This window comes from Panicum hallii, unplaced genomic scaffold (assembly GCF_002211085.1).
Source record: "Panicum hallii strain FIL2 unplaced genomic scaffold, PHallii_v3.1 scaffold_284, whole genome shotgun sequence".
Classification (NCBI taxonomy): domain Eukaryota; kingdom Viridiplantae; phylum Streptophyta; class Magnoliopsida; order Poales; family Poaceae; genus Panicum; species Panicum hallii.
Window position 1 is genome coordinate 15,034 of NW_020356386.1, and position 12,467 is coordinate 27,500.

The 12,467-nt window shown below is 47.2% G+C and overlaps 1 long non-coding RNA gene across 1 annotated transcript; it reads left to right on the forward strand.

Moving 5' to 3' along the window:
* Positions 1-3,311: 3,311 nt before the first annotated feature.
* LOC112878660 lies at positions 3,312-4,484 on the forward strand. Its single transcript, XR_003225821.1, has 3 exons — positions 3,312-3,415; positions 3,497-3,571; positions 3,663-4,484. It is a non-coding gene; the product is annotated as an uncharacterized LOC112878660 (long non-coding RNA).
* Positions 4,485-12,467: the final 7,983 nt, after the last annotated feature.

Here is a 12,467-nt window from a genome sequence, read left to right on the forward strand (position 1 = left end):
GAAAACGCTATAGTAGCAAAAAGTTCCGAATGTTATAAAAAGTTACGATCGCCCTAAACCCTGAACCTTTGCAGTGCCCGTCGTCTTGCTAGACCCTCTAGCTGGTTCGCTACTCTCTCGTGGACAAGACAACAGAGCCCATGGAAAAACAAAGCCAGTGCCTCTTGGCGGTGTAGGAAGTGACCCTTGCCTGCCCGGTCACTCAATGCGGGCTTGCACCTTGTCCGCCGCTCTCCAGCCGGTTTGCCACTAGCGAAAAAAATGTTCAGCTATCACTTATTTCTATCTTATCTGTCCCTCTCCAACCGATGTTTAATTTAATATATATTTAACCAAGACTACCTCTAGCAGAATGTGCAAATAAGACACCGTTTTATATTGTAGACTACACTGTACATAGAATGAGATTTGAAATAGAGGTAGGATAGAAGGTAGGATAGAAAGCCTATTAGAAATAGACTAATAGATATTTGGATCTATATTTATTTTTAGGAGCTTAAAATCGTTTCTTTGGTCCTCGAAAAAATGTTGCAGGCTGTATAAGATATTACATTTAGTTCACGCACTCATTCTAGTGGAGACAAGTGGTATGAATATGTAAATAAAAATATAGTTGCAAGCTGAATATCAAATACTCCCTCCATTTTTTATATAAGTATTTGAAGGATTCAAACGAAGAAATAGCAGGCACTCTTTGTGTTTGTTGCAAGTTGGAACAAACTCATACGTCTTCTCTCCCCACGAAATTAAACAATTATACCTTTCTTTCTCTTGCAAGGACCTCACCAAGGTGTCTGAAGCGTTGTCTCATCTGCCGATGTCTTATCCTGGCGACACAAGCCTATCCCATCCATCTATCTGCCGACTGCATGCGTCTGCCGTCCCGGCGCTCTGAACTGACCTCCGGATCTTGAGGCGCCTCCTTGTCAGGACGTTTGCTTCTACTATCGTGACTACTCGGGCAGGCCACACTGCTGCCAAAAAAAAATACACACCTGAGCAGCTGCCTACCAAAAAGCTCACACACTGCTAGTGCATCTGCCGGCCCGGTTAGGTAACAGTACCTGCCCTTATTTTCTTATTCACGGATCATCCTTACCTGTTGGAGCAACTGAACAGTCAGATGCTTGGTGTGATATTTTCTCAAGAATTGAACGGCCGGATCCTCACTTACTCCCTGTTGATTCTCAATTTTGTTAAGTAGCATGAAGATCTCTAGCAAGTAGCAACCGCGCCCCCCAAACGCCACAGGATCCGGACCTGATTGTTGATAACATGAAGCTTTCGGAAAGAGGGCTATATGTCCTGCTATCCACCCTACTAGAAATAGATCGATGGAGAAGGAGGCCGGATCCATCGTACTGTTAGGAAAAAAGAAACTAGACTAGCTTAGGAGGAAATAGTCACTAAAACTAGATCCAATGCCGAAGCAATCTGCAGAGACGCAAAGTACTGGAGGACGCCACCTGCGAGGTCTGTGGCAGGGGAGACGAAAATGCAAACCACATCATCTTCAACTGCCCATTTGCTGCTGCGTTCTGGTTAGCAATCGGCTTCATCATCCCGGCGGACGCAGGTGTGCGGGCGTCCACTGCAGGCGTGACCCGTGAGGCCCTCTGCACTGGACAGGGAGCACGACTGGAGAGGCATGCGTAACAGTGAATGCATTCAGATTTTAAAAGGGGCATCGCGCCTGGTCGTGGACTAAGGGCCTGTTTAGATCGTTTTGCATTTTTGCAAAATTTCACTGTAGCAAAGGAATCTTGCTAATTTGAAGTACTAAATGAAGTCTATTTGCAAAACTTTTTGCATGGATGGGTTGTAAATCACGAGACGAATCTAATGATGCTAATTAATCCATAATTAAGCAATAATTAGCGGATGGTTACTGTAGCATCACTGTTGCAAAACATGGATTAAGTAGGCTCATTAGATTCGTCTCGCGATTTACAACCCATCCATGCAAAAGGTTTTGCAAATAGACTTCATTTAGTACTTCAAATTAGCAAGATTCCTTTAGCATCTTTGCGTTTACAGCTTTTTTGCGTTTTTGCGGATGGAACTAAACAGGCCTAACGCAGCGTCCTAGGCACACGCTGCTACAGCGACGAGTCCTGTCACATGCCGAATCTTTACTTCTTTTTCACATGCAAATTCTTCGACCTGACCGGGCTTGTCCGTCGAGGCGCGCCCGGGCGCGTCCCTCGGGAGCTAACAGTGTGCGGAAACATACTATGTCCAACGGCATATCCTAAAAGAGACCCTAAAGCATTTTAGGGAACGGATCTGCTCCAACGGTGTTCCTACAAGAGCCTCTATATTAAGGGAACACGTCAGAATACCCCAAATGTGGGGACACCCCCAAATATGTGAGGGGCGTGTGGTATGGGAAATGTTGTTGGAGAAGATTTTTATTTAGAGGATAAAATTGGTTTGCGAGACATGTGGCGGGCGTTCACTAGCTGCCTGAGGCGTGACCCGTCGGCATAGGGAGCACGACTGGAGAGAGGCATGCGCAACAGTGAACACGCATGTATACAAAGCAGCATCCATCAGTCTGGCTTGCCATCAGAACACTTGTTTTATCTCTCTTTCTCAAGCAGGAGCACCTGCTGCGTGCAGCGCGTGTGGGGGCAGCCCGTAGCCCTGCCTGCTCGTCGCATTCATGGTGCACACCAAGCGTCTGCGGCTGCAGTCTCTCCCTCTAGTGCACGGTAAAACAAGCGGAATGATGGCATCCGCGCCTAGTCCTGGACCAGGCAGCATCCTCTGCGGTTGCTGCGACGAGTCCTGTCATGCGCGCCTGTTCATCACTGTTAACGGCTGCTGTAGGCTATACTGTTCATCACAGTTCACGGCCACACATCTACCATGCGCGCAGTCCGTAAGCTTTGAAGCTACTGGTGTAGTGGTAGATTTTAATTTCAAAGGGATTTGCAAGTTTGTATTGTCCAAAGAAGCTATTATTTTCTTGTTTTTGACTTGCCACTTTAATTATAACGATGTTGGCTCATATATATACTAACTAGTACTTTCTTTTTATCACAACAAATGTTTGAGGGCATGTAATGTGTATTTTATTGTTATTCACAGTGCTATAAACTAATGCATAGCTCAATGCATGTCTCTACTTTTTGCAAGCTTATCTTTCTATCTGTCACCTCCCCCTGCGCTCCTTTTTCTTGTAGCAGGGCTAGCTCTGACATGTTATGTCTCGCCATCTCCCCAAACCAAGAATCTTCCAGCCATTTACTTGACCTCCCCCTACTCCCTTGAAGTATAAAAGGGCAGTGGGACGTCCGTCGGAGGGAGAGAAGACAAACTAAGAGTTAGAACAATCTCGCCTTGTGTGCCCAGCCCGTTCCTCCTCGACGTCCGACGCCTCCACCTCCGCGCCACTATGCCTTCATCTTCGGTGAGTGCGCCGCCGTCCGTACCTAGTTTCCTCCTGTTCTTCTTTTCACGTGATTTAATTTGCATATATAATGTATTGCAGGGTTACGGTACCATTGCTAAGATTCCTTTCAACTGTTTTGTGTGTGGATCCGCTCTATCTAACGGGGCTTTTCAGGTTCCAATTTTTTCACTTGGTCAATAGCTTTCCTCCTACTATTCTAATTCTCTCGTTATTCACATTTTTTCTATTTTCTCTTTTTTTTCAGTGCTTCCACGTCACACGTTTTTCTTCGAATCCAGTGTGTCAACATCTATTCTGTTCCGAATGCTCACGAAGTCACGCTGAAAGATTTAGACATAATACTAGTCGACTAGTGTCACTTGATCATGTGACTGCAGATGCTACATTTGCTTGCCCTTTTGATGGATGCGGTGAAGAGATGTCTGCATCCCATTACGACGCACATGTGGAGGCGTGTCTTTTTAAAACACTATCATGCCCACGTTGTAATAATCTGTTTACTTCTAATGCACTGATCCCACATCTCGTTGGTGAACATTGGTTCGTACATCATCAGCTAACTTACGGTAATCCTATTGGTTCGGAAATCTCCAAGAATGGTGGGTGTATTTTAAGTGGCGGAGATGAAGCATTTATTTTCTTCTTTGAACACGGAGAGCTTTACTATTTTTGGGTCGGTTCTTCACCTGCTCCTGCCGATTTCCAACTCATGGTGAATATAGCTACTCAAGCTCAGCAAAATTGTGGTGTCTTCTCAAAGCCTGCACTAGCCAGATCTCGGGGTGCTGTTCGTCTTTTGAACCTCGATCTGGATCATGTCATCAATCAAAATAATATTTTGAGGATTACTATAATGATTAGTTGAATTGATGGCTATGTTGTTTTATGTTGTCTTGTGTTTGGACGTCGTATTAGTATTATGTAATGATTAGTTGAATTGATGTCTATGTTGTTTTATGTTGTGTTGTGTTGTTTGGACCTCTATTTGGTATTAGTTATTTGGTTTGTATTGTGTAACTGTTATTAAGGTTGTATTAAAATTATGTGGTGGGTTGGTCTCCTGTTATCGTGGTGCCTTAAGTGCCTCTTTGTCAAAGCTGTGCAGACCGTCCACTGCTCAACCTTAAAACGAGTTTGATTTTGATGGTGCTTTTATTTGACACTAACACAGTAATAAAGTATCGGCTGATGAGTTGCCAATCTCGCCCGTAGCCGATACAGCCTTTGCTTGTCCTTTGCATCGGCTTGTTTAGCCGATACGCTTTCCACCGTTCTGTTCCTTGGCATCGGCTGCGTTTCTACCCTTTTTTCCCATCGGCTATACTTCTGCAAGACTCACGTCGGCTATCCTTTCTTGTATCGGCTGAAGCTTGGCCGATCCATCAACACTTAGCCGATCTCTCGACTTCTGTGCTATATCGGCACGCCTGCCGATCAGGTGTATCGGCAAGGCCAGCCGATAGCTTCTGACCTCTTTCTGTCCGATGTTCCCCAGTGCCGATCGGATCTACTCGAAGCTTCCTAAACCCATCGGACTTGTTCGATGCCTTTAGTTCAGTTCGGACCTGTCCGATGCTTCCTCACCCGACCGATCGGACTGATTCTGTTCTTGCCGTATCGACTAGATCAATCTAGTTCCAGTATCGTTAAAAGTACTCGATCGTATCGACTAGATCAATCTAGTTCCAGTATCGTTAAAAGTACTCGATCGGTAGCTCTGGATGCCGTCCTGCACCTGCAGCAGCGAGTCGTCCCGCCGCCTGAGCCGAGCCTTCTCTGCCCCAGGCGCTGCCACAGAGGCGCTGCCCCATGAAACGCGTGCTTCTTCTTTTAGTTTTGGTTGTGTGTAAGACCATGTTAGGAGCGGGAAGACTGGCGCGCGTGATGGAAATTTCTGCTACCTGTGACAAATTAAAGTCTGTTGCTGCCTCTTCAAGCCTCCGCGGCACTGGCAGCCCGGCTCCAGTGCTCCAACATATAAGCAACTAGCAAAGCATAGCATCCCTTGTGAGAAATCTTTTTTTGAGACTAAAGAAAAATCTAGGGCCAGAAAGAAACAAAAGAGGAGGGGAGAAGCCGAGAAACACATGAGTACATGACCGGGCCAGAAGAGAAAGGTCCTCCGTCCACTTCGCAATACCCCAAGCCCGCGCATGCACACCGGGGCAATGCTATTCCATGCCTCCTACTGCTCAAGCATCTAGGTGCACTGGGCGCATAATTAATACACGTATGCTGGCATCCTCTGACCATTGCATCAATTTTTTTTCTGAGCATAACCTATTATTTTATAACAGAATATCAAAACACTTAAGACTTGCTCTATACATATTCTTGAATTACCGATAGGAGTTAAAAATATTATGCTCTGAAATTAGTTTAAAACATGATGATAAAACTTATAATTATCTCCTTTACACCTGTTATAGCGATAACACAGACAAATATCAAATGAATACAGTAATTAGTAGAAAGCAGAAATAAATTATATAAGTTTGCGTTAGAACAGGTTATGACTGTGGTTCAGAAAAAGCAACTTTATCACTCGAGATCGAGATAGATAGAGAGATTGAATTATATAAGTTTACTTGCCTACAGCCCTTGAGGATGCTACCGAGCTGGTGAAGAGATGCAAAGCGTGCCAGCTCCATACCAAACAAACGCAAGCTCCGGCTCAAGCACGACAAGTCATCCTCCCTTCGCGGTCTCGGAGCTCGCGGTCTTGGGGCTCGACATTCTAGGATCCTTTTCCCAAGGCAGTTGGCGGCTAAGAAATTTACATTTAATTTATTTCGTATGATTCATAGTCCTTGGATTTAGTCAATTTCTAGTGTGCAATTAAAAAAAATTAATTCGTAAAGGTAAAAATATTTTTATAATCCAAGTGCATGTTTCATGATAGCAACGGAGGGTTGTATTCATGGTTTTCTCATAATTGAATTTGGTTATTTTTTCTCAGAGTCGACCTAATATCAAAAACTAATTCGATGAACCGAGAGATTAATGTCATAATTCAATCACAGACGTTTATAGCGAAGATGAACGGTCAGGAATTAGGTTTTCGGATCATCTTTTGAAATGGATTGGTGATTAGAGTTTCAATTTGAAAAACGATGTGTAGGATGGGCATGTAAGGCATTGGAGAATGTTATATAGCATTATTTCAAGAGGAATTGACTAGGAGCTAATTTAATGTCCAAAATTAAACGGACATTTTGTACGTTTATTGCCATGTGTAACTTATTATTGCTTTTAAAATTTAACTATAGTTTTGGTGATTTTTAATAAAAGTTTAATTATGGGCTACCGCGTGTCACCTCGCCCGCCTGCACGTGATTGATTGATGGGTGGCGCAGAGGGCGTGGCGTGCGGATTCGGAGGGAGGCTTGCGATGCCTTCCAATAGCCTGCTGCGCAAGCATGCATCACATCAGCGCATGGCACCAGCAGAATCTTAATTGCACGGACTCGATGATGCATGCGAAACAAAGAAAAAGCAAACTAGAAGGCAGCAGCTGCGGCGGCTCCAAGCTGGCACAGCCCTGCCTGCTCGCCCATCGCCCCCTCCACCTCTTCCCACCAAATCCTATGCGAAGATCTGCTGGGTAATAGGCGGTGAGCTTAGACAGGGAGAGAGAGACCCCGTCAGTGAGTTAAAGAGGGAGAGGAGGAGACCCGGTCCTGTTGTCGCATATGTAGCAGGTCTGGGTGACCGAGCAGAGCAGGTCATGCATCCAACACCTACGGACTGCTCTCCCAGCCTTGCACACAGACCCTGTCTGGCACACAGACCCTGCAAAGGCTACGGCCTAAAAAACCTTTTCCTCCTCCCCGTGTCTGGCACACCGACCCTGCAAACGCTACAGAAAGGTGGAACCTGACAGGTCTGACTCTGGAGAGGTTAACTAGGGTTTAGGGTTTAGGTGAGCTATTTATTCCAGTAGTTATAAGTTGTTCTAAGGGCTAAAACTTTTACAGTAGCCTTAATTTAGATTCTAGATGCTATGGAAAAAAGTTTGGTCATTTTTGGTGAAGTAAAACTGGTCCAACAAATTTAGAGCTTGGACAATCACACAAAGTTTCATGAACATTTGCGGAGTGTACTATTATGGAGAAATTATCGATGTTTTTCAAGCCTAGAGTAAGATGCGTGAATAACTCAAGTTAGGCTTGGGGTCTGGGTCTGAAATTTTTACCAAGACCTACACATCCTCTAAGCTACCTTTATACCAAGTATCAGGTCCAGAATTGCTCTAGAACCCAGGGTACTATTAAATGTCATTTTTAGGTTCCGTAATTTAGTGCCAAAAATATTTATCAAACAGAGATGTGCATGTAACAAAAGTTATAGATCTTGTCACAAGGATTCTAAAATATTTTATTTTGCATTTTTCTACAAATTTTTATCAGTTTTACAAATTCGCTGTTTGTTGAAACTAGTTTTGATAATTAAGTTTACATCGATGCCCCTAGGTTTTTCATTCCAGTCCCTGGTTCGTGTTCAAGTTCCGGATTTTACGTCTAGCTCCCTGAGTTTTACACTAACAACCCTAGAAAGATCTAAATCATTGCAATGTCGCCCCTAGCCCGATTTGGGGCAGGGGAGGATCTGGGAGTTGAGAGCTACCTGGGTGGCTCGGGCGGGGTCGGGGAGGCCAGGATGGGGCTCGTCGGCATGAGGCTGACTCCAGCGGCATGCGCTAAAACGGCCTGTTCCCTATTTTAGCGGACACTGTAGCATCCGGTAGGGCTCCATCGGTATCCCCTATACCGTCCGGTAAAATGGAGCGCCACCTCTCCGTCCCGCACAGATGAAGCCTCCTCCATCCCGTTAGTTGACGCCCGCATCTTCACCGGTTTCCGCGCGGGAGGGGCGGACGGGCGGCGGGAGCAGGGACGGCGGAGCGGAGCGGAGGAGCGCGGCGGGGCGGCGGAGCGGAGGGGCGGGGCGGCGCGGTGGGGAGCAGCGCGGCGGGGCGGAGCGGAGCGGAGGGGCGGAGCAGGGACGGCGGCTCGGGGCGGCTCGGGACGGCTCGGGACGGCGGCGCGCGGGGCGGCGGGCCGCGGGGCGGGGCTGCTCGGGGCGGCGGGGCGGAGCGGCTCGGGGCGGCGGCGCGGGACGGCGGCGCGGGCGGACGCGAAGGGGCGGCGGGCGGGAGGAGGCGCGGGGCGGCGGGCGGGGGAGGCGCGGCGGGCCGGGGAGGAGGCGCGGGGCGGCGGCGGGCGGGAGGAGGCGCGCGGCGGGCGGGCGAGGCGCGGGGCGGCGGCGGGCGGGCGGTGGAGGCGGGGGCGCGGAGGGCGGGCGGTGGAGGAGGACGCGCGGCGGCGGGGGCGGGAGAGGCGCGCGGCGGCGGGGGGCAGGGGAGGCGCGCGGCGGCGGGCGGGCAGTGGAGGCGGGGGCGTGGAGGGCGGGCGGTGGAGGAGGAGGGGCGCGGGCGGCGCGGAGGAGGAGGCGCGGGCGGAGGAGAAGGGGGCCGGGCGGAGGAGGAGGAGGAGGGGCGCGGGCGGGCGGAGGAGGAGGCGGCGCGGGCGGAGGAGAAGGGGGGCGGCAGGGGAGGCGCGGGGCGCGGAGGGGGAGGGGGCGCCGGGCGGCGGAGGGGGAGGGGGCGGCGGGCGCGGAGGGGGAGGGGCGGCAGGGGAGGCGCGCGGCGGCGGGCAGGGGAGGCGCGCGGCGGCGGGCAGGGGAGGCGCGGAGGGGGAGGGGCGGCAGGGGAGGCGCGGAGGGGGAGGGGCGCCGGGCGACGGAGGGGGAGGGCGGCAGGGGAGGCGCGGAGGAGGAGGGGCGCGGAGGGGGAGGGGGCGCCGGGCGGCGGAGGGGGGGGCGCGGAGGGCGGGGCGGAGGGGCGCGGGAGGGACGGCGGTTGGGGGTTGGGGAAAGAGTAGTTGGTTGGAAGAATTGATAGAAAATTGAGATTGTGGGGTATAGAGGATGTTGATAGAGGATGTTGTTGGAGTAAAAATTGATTTAGAGAAGGAAGTTGATATGGAGGATGGAAATAGAGGATGGAATTTAGAGGACATCGCTGGAGATAGCCTGAGGCAGGACGGCGGCGCTCAAGACGAGAGGCGCAAAGCTTCCCCGATTGGAGACCCCACGAGATCATTCATCGAAGGATACAAGAGAACACTATTGAAGCCCGCCAAAAATACAAATGTAGCGAGTAGATGGGATATGCTGTCTAAATGGAGAGGACGCAGTTTGTGTTCCCTATATGCAGAGAAACAGCGTGCTGTAAATTAAAACAGGTTTAAGAGAAAATGAGAGCTTGTGTACCTGCTCTATTTTTAATTGGACGTTTAGCTTTTACATCATAACTACTCGGGCAGGCCACACCGAATGCAGTCTCTCACCGTGCGTTGGTGTCCAAGGTCAGGTTTAGGTTGGCTGTGCGTCCTAGCGTCTGTGGTTGGGAGACTTTTCAGCCTTCCATGGCGTGTCACCATTGAGCCGCACGCCATCAGCCTGCCAGAATCAGACAGGAGACGGGGAATCCATCTGCATCGTCACATCTGGTCTGGTGCTGGCCTTCAGATTATTGGCTCATTTACCGTGTCCGAAAGTCTAATGTGGTCCGATATTTTTTTAAATCAAATTCAACTGTGCGACAGAAATTATACCGCTATGTGTAATTAGGAGTTTGCTGAATTAATCATGTTACTTGTAGTTTGTTCAATTAACTCTGTTACTTGTTTATAAATATTTTATAAGAAACAGTAATGGTAATGCGTGGTGAAGTCGATAGCGCCCTTAAACAAATGGTGATTTCCTTACCTCTAAAGACCACAAAATTCCTGATTTTCTATACTTCTTTTGGAATTAAATATAACTAAAGGAAAAAACTTATTTTCCTCTTCTTTATATGTAAATATCATTAACTCTTCAGCCATTAATATTTTCTTAAAACTGTAGCAAACTTAACATTTATGTAAAAGAGAATATGTAACTTCATGCTATCGTGGAAATATAATTTTTTAAACTGTAGCAAAATTAACATTTATTGTTTGCTACAAAGATGGTCAAAGTTCTAGAAAACTACCGATTGAGTGGCTTGTTATACCGCATGTATGTACATATATTGTTTTAACTCGTGCAAAATAAAATGTAGCAGAACATGTTTGAGAAAAAGAAGTAGCCATGTGCATAATATACTATCTACGAATTATAAGAAAAGTGATAGAAACTACAAAACCAAACAGATAAAGAGTTAACCCAATCATGGTTTTCAAAAAGCAAAAAATAAAAGGTTATTTTCATGTCAACGAAACAAGTTGAAGATTGGTAGCAAATTGGCCATTGTAGATCCACTTTGAACCCATTATAGATAAAAACCCATGATTTGCAACGTGTGTCCATCTCACTTTTCTATGTTGATGCCAAAAATAGAGCTTTTTAATTTGCCACCTAAGTAATAGATTCGTTGACTGATGTGTTTAAACTACGGATTTACGATTGTTCACAAGAGCGCCGTTTTTTCTCCTGTTGGATATTAGGATCTTCACGTTTGGTCCGTTGCTGGCCTGCTTTGTAGGTTGAGCTATCAGTCGCAAGGGCGGCCATTTTATCACCTTAAAATTTTTAAAGCAAATTTGAAACAAGTTCATGCTGCGGCGTTGATGGATCATAAGAGTTAAGTACATGAAAAAGAAACTTACCCCTATTCCTGTTGTGGGCTGCTTGGAATAGACGGGTGCCTGGGCAACGAGGTAGAGGTGGCTTCGACGGAGCCGTGATGGGTAGGTGTCGACATCTCGACGTGCCAGCCTAGGCTGCAGTAGGTGCTGCTTGAGAGAAGAGAGATAAGAGTACAGTTTGATGGCAATACTGCTGTTTAAATATACATACTACCTTACGATCTTAGCAAAAGAAATAATTCTCAAAGTGCTGAATTATGGAAACTGAAAGTTTGGAAACTAATCCAAGGACAGCTAAGTCCTAGTCACCAGCGCTGATCCTTTGCAGCCTCCTATCCTTCTTTGTTTTTGCTAGTGTTGCATACCTATGTGAGTAGTAGACATTACCGAAGGCCTGCAACAACCCCCAACTCCAAAAACAAATTGAATAGAATCCTTAGCCGTGCTAACACCTCACCGCATTACACCCAGTATGCAAGCCCATGCTGATTGCCAATAAATGCAACACATTCAGCCAATGCGAGTGCAGACGAACGGCGCCTTAGCCTGTTCAGCACGCGCAGCCATCACCACACAGCGCTTTAGGCCCTGTTCTCTTCAGCTTTCCTTTTTTCTTTTCTTTCTTTTCACTTCCTATATGCACCATTGCACTTCCAGTAGCTTAGCCCTAAACAATATCGTACACCACGACCATCCCCAAATGCAGTTTTGCGATGCTAGAAAAAAGTTTAGGAAGGGTGGGATGAAGGTGAAGTGACTCCATTATTGAGCTCTAATGCACCGCACCTTTACCGGATCTATGCAGCATCAAGTCCAAAACCATGACGTAAAAAAAACGCTTTGTCGTAAATTTTCTGGTTGTGGAGTTCAAGATAATCTATACCTTTATGGGTAATCTATATCACATTCCATGCTAACACAGCTATAATGTAATCATGCATGCTTATTGTTGAGTAATCCTACATGCTTATTATTGATTTCAGCCCTTAATCTAAGTGCACATAAATGCATATATCGATATTCTCTAATAAGCCAACTCTAAGATTGCACATATATAATTAACCCATAACAAAAGCATATTAGATAAAAACTCGGTAGGCACTCGCCACGGCAGCAAGTACCTGTTTTCTGCCCATATGGCGTTGCAATCTTTACTTTCATATTATATTACATGCAGATGTCTTAAAGGCGTTTTCAGCCACTCTCATGCCACTCTCAGCCTACAATGAACAAACAAACAAACACGAGTCAGATGTGGAGCTGTATTTTGGCAATAGCCTCAACTATGGGAAACATTGTCAATATTCTTTCTACACCACATGCATATGCACGCCAAAGCCAAGAAACCCTTGACAAAGAAACAAAGGTGCTATAGATGCTAGGGTACACAAGATGCACGTGAATCAGCTGGTGTTGAA